Below are 4,901 nucleotides of genomic sequence, written 5' to 3'. Positions count from 1 at the left end.
GTGGGTTTTGTGTGTGTTTTTCCCGTTCTTGTTGTTGATCAAGTGACACCCAGGACACACAAGTATCTCACGTATCTCAAACACTGGCAAAGGTGAGAAACAAACTCCCAAAGCAAAAGCTGTATTAGAAACGGCTGCGTGGGCCCGATTCCATTCTGGATGAACAGAATTCTGTCCAGAGGAAACAGTAATGCCAGAGCTTTCGGCAACATCAGAAAGGTGCATCTTGAAGCAGCTCTTAAAAATAGAAGGGAAGTTTTCCTTCCATCTGTCTTTCTGTCAGTAAATGGAATGTGTCAGGCAGGACGTATAATAACTGGAAAGAAAGAGCACAGTGCCCCAGAGAGACAGAACGAGCGAGCGAGAGGGAGGAGGCTGGAAGGAAGTGCTGAAGAGAGGAGCAGCAGTGGGAAAGTATGAGTAAGAGGATTCTTTCTGCACAACGTGTCTCATCCAGGATTCCAGAGACCTTAATAGATCATGCTAACTTTGGATGAGAGCCTGCCAGTTGCCCAACTGTGCAGGACGGAGTGACATGGGTGTGAGTCCATTTGCAGTCCCCGGAGGGCCTGCCCTTTGATGGTGGCATCCCACCTCTTGAAGAAGAGTTTCAAGAACTGCCATGGAGGTTGACCCACATCGTCATTCATTCATTCAATCACACAGCAGGTGTTTTTGGAGAGTCCACCAGGTACGGAGTAAGGTCCTGCCAAGTATGAATTCCAGAAGCAAAACCATTATAATCAGTGAGGGAAGATAATTTTAGGTCACTAATTTCTTTTTTTTTTCTTTCGACTTGATTTTTCTTTTTTCTTTTTTTTTTTTTTTAAGATTTTATTTATTTGAGAGAGAGAAAGAGACAGAGAACATAGGTCTGGGTGGGGGAAGGAATAGAGGGAGAGGGAGAAGCAGATTCCCAGTTAAGTGGGGAGCGTGACGCGAGGCTCCATGTCAGGGCCCTGGGATCATGACTAGGCCACTAATTTCTGTATTATTTGTATCCAACATTTCAAAGTCATTCTGAGTCAATGCCTAGTAACTGTTTCAGATGATTTTTAGGTGGGGAAATGGTTAAGTTTTAAGGAAGATGGATAATTATCCTGCTGTGACTTACCTCTTCCGTGTCGTGGCTGGTTTCCTCTTTTAATTAGGTGTCTTAAAGCAGTATGTGCATATATATAATTCTGCAAAGTAAGAAATGGGACTCCATCCCCATCTCCATGCAGTGTGGCCTTCCAGACCCCTTTTCTGGCTTCCAGGCAGGCTACTAAAGAGCACAGACCCTGCACTTGAAATGGTCAGGCTCATTTCCTCCGCCTCACTGTTTACTCTTCACTGCCTGGGCCTTGGACAATTTATTTAAACCCTGTCACATCGCAATCTTCTCATTCATAGAATGTGTACTGAATAGTGCATGTGGGAATGAGCCAAACAAGCAAAACCCCTGCTGATTCACTGCTCTCTCGCAAAGGTTTGGAATGAGTCACATCTTTAGGGAATAAGCAGGAAGAACTGAGTATTCCTGAGGAAGCCCTGGGAAGTCCCGCTGCAAGGGGAACAGGACCTCTCCCACCAGTCCACGGAGCTTGCCTGCCCTCCCCCACGCGGGACCTGCCAGGAGGGGTGCGCTGTGGAGCCAGATGTGGCTGGCTGCCGCCCACTTAGCTCTTGGCCGCAAACCCCAGGGAAATAGAATCCAGCTTAAAAATGCATCTTGTTGCTTCATGCCAAGAGGATTTCAAGTCAGCCTGAGAAAGTGAGAGATGGAGAGAGCAATCCTAAATACACACTCAGTGGAACCCCTCCACCCAGGAAGAACTTCGGAAGCACCTGCTGGATGCACGTTTTGCCCTTCTGAACAGAACACCTAGAACTTTCCCTGAGTTACTTTGTCTTGACAATTTAGAACCAACTGCTTATGAAATAGAAGTGAGAGGGGAGGTAAATAATGGTGGTAAAACAATTGCTTTTACAATAAAAAGAAGTAGCTGCCAGAGGGCAGAACAAAATGGAGGACAGGGGAAAATGAGTAAAAGAAATCATTTTCGGGACAAAAAAAATGCACCTATGACTAATGGTTGTGATATGCTTTTGTCAACTGTAATCCTGAAATTCAGGAAACAAATGGCAATCTTGGCCATAATGTAAGAGGCAGGAAATCCAATGTATTTTTGGTCGAATGAGACTTGGGGGAAGTTGGTTGGTCGGTGTGATTTCTCATGTAGGTGCAGCTGTGCCTGCTTGTGGTTTTCCTCACGGAGGAAGTGAGAGGCACAATCAGCTGTGTTCACACTCAACTGAGAAAGGCCTGTTCCCAGAGAAGGCAAAACCACGTCTTGCTCACAGACGGTCAGTCCCAGCACCCACTGCCCCCTCCTGAGGGGTGAGCCTGCCTGCAGCCCTGATGAGGAAAGCCTACCTGGACAGCCCTTCCTCACAAGTGGCTCTGCTCTGAACCTATGTCCCCATCCCCTGGCCATTGCACATTGGACTGGGAGTTGGCACCTGCCCCCAGACCAACCAGTCAGAGAGCAGGCTGGTGATCTGTGAGGTGGCCTGGTACCGAAGCTCTGCCCAGAGAGGGACAACCTCCGTCAGCTGCTTGAACTCTCCCCTGGAGCAAGTGATCCAAGGGAAGGCAAGGTAGACGCAAGTGTCTATAATGACCCACCCTCAGGAGTCACACTTTATCATTTCCCTGTTATCCTTTTGGGTTATCCAGATCAGCTTTGCTCATGAGAGAGGAGACACAGGACACAGGTCAAGAGAGGAGAATCACTGGGCACCATCTTGGAGCTGGTTGCCATACCCCTTAGTCCAAATGCTGCTTCTCCTGTTTTTCATCTCCCTGAAGTTTACAGGCTTACTGGACCCCTGCCTGTGCTGGGTCCCATGCTGACCCCTCACTATGAATCCAGCTCCCTGCTCCAGCCATGGCCGAATTCTCTCAACTCCACAATGTGCTGAGCAGAATCAGGTCTCAGCAATATTGTCTTTGCTTGAAATGGCCTCTTTGAGGGGGAAACACCTCTCAAGGTCCATTTCATCACAAACACTTTGTGAATCTTCTCCCACTGAAGGGATGTTTCCTGTTCCCAGTTTCCAGAGCCTTTCCTCATCGGGCCATCATACTTATCCAGGTCCTCTCTGCCAGAACACGAGCTGCGCCGAGAGTGGCTCCCCTGTAGTGAGTGTCAGCAGTGTGCTGGACATGCACATAAACAGCTCCCTTTACCTTCTCTGTGAGCCTTCAGGCTTGACATGGCCATCTTGCAGAGGAGGAAAACTGAACAGAGATGCTAGTCAGTTGCCCACATGCAAATTAGAGCTGGTGCTGGGGTTTGGGTCTTCTTCACCGTGACTATGGGGATCTCCTCTGAGAACAGAGCCAACATGCTACTAATCTTTGTTTCTACAGCTCCTGGCACAGCCCCTGTGGCTTATAAAATCTGGGCTCAGTATATGTTGACTGCTGAACGGATGAGTGAATGAATGATTAGAGTCACCAAGTGTGCTTATTTCATTTAGGCATGCTGGGACAACAAAACAATATTTTCTTTCCGTTTGGAAAGATTTCTCATTTTATTTTCTAGCACTGAAGTAAAAATCTAATAACCAAACAGTTAAAAATAAAATTACTAGTAGATCTATGAGTACCTGATATGGCAGAATGAAATTCTGATCCTGTGCTCTTTAACTTCAAGACCTGTTTTGTAGTTATATATCTCATGAATCCTGAGTTTGTTGCCATAGGGTCCTGATGTGATAACTAAAGACATTACTACTCTGAAGTAAAGACATCATCTTTCTCATTTCCACACTCTAAATATTCCTACAGAACATGAGGTCAGCCTTGTACATTTTCTCTGAGTATTGGAATGTGACAGTTGAAATCCCTACCATTGGTGGAAGAATTGCAGTATTCTAAAATGATTCCTGAGTAATCAAATAGAGATGAAATTACATACAGTGTGATTTTAAGATAGGATATGCTTGGGAGTTCAAACTCTTCAAAAATTATTGATTCAGCTATGGATATCTTACAGCTGTCATAACATCGTGTGTGAAAATTAAGCATTAGCTCCATGTAAAACACTATGCTAGAAATCACAATTTGTTGTCACATAAGAAAACCCTTAGAGAAATGATGTATTTTATGGTGACTAACATAACACAATAAAAAAAAAAAGAAAAAAACCTTTAGAGAGAGCTTACCATCTAGGGATCATTTAAACATGGGATTTACACACACACCCCTAAACAAAATCCATGAGAGATATTGTGGCCGTTTATTTTCCAAAAACGGCTGCAACCTTTCCGGTCCCAGTTGCTCTTCCAAAACTTTGGCAGTCCCCATCAAGAGGTGGGGTCTATGCTCTTTCCCTTGACCATGGGCAGGACTCTGTGACTGTCTCCATGGCTGCAGTGTGACAGACGTGACACTGCATGACTTCCAAAAGTAGGTCATGAATGATGATATGGCTCCTGTATGGTTCTCTCTCTCAAGGATTTCACTCTTGGAACCCGAACCACTCTGAGGAAAAACAGAGCACGTGGGGAGACCATGAAGAAATGGAGGTCTCCAACCCTCACCCCAGTTGAGCTCCCAGCCGACAGCAGAGCCAGCTTCTCAACCCTCTGACGGAGGGTTGAGACCCAACCACCCTGAGAGAACAGCGCCAGCGAGTGGAGCAGAGGCAAGCCTCCCCCATCTTGCACTGACCAGTTTGCAGATTCATGAGCAATATTATGGGGTTATTTTAAGCCATTACATTTTGAGGTGGTTTGTTATCTATGATAGTCAGAATGACTCAAATCAACCATAGAAGTTTGTCAAACTTCAGGATGTGGAGGACCTGCTGGCTGAGGCAGGCATTTGGGTTTCTATGGGAAGCCGTTAG

Source organism: Mustela nigripes, chromosome 2 (genome assembly GCF_022355385.1).
Source record: "Mustela nigripes isolate SB6536 chromosome 2, MUSNIG.SB6536, whole genome shotgun sequence".
NCBI classification, from domain to species: domain Eukaryota; kingdom Metazoa; phylum Chordata; class Mammalia; order Carnivora; family Mustelidae; genus Mustela; species Mustela nigripes.
The sequence above is the reverse complement of the archived record's forward strand: the minus strand, read 5'-3'. Positions refer to the sequence as shown.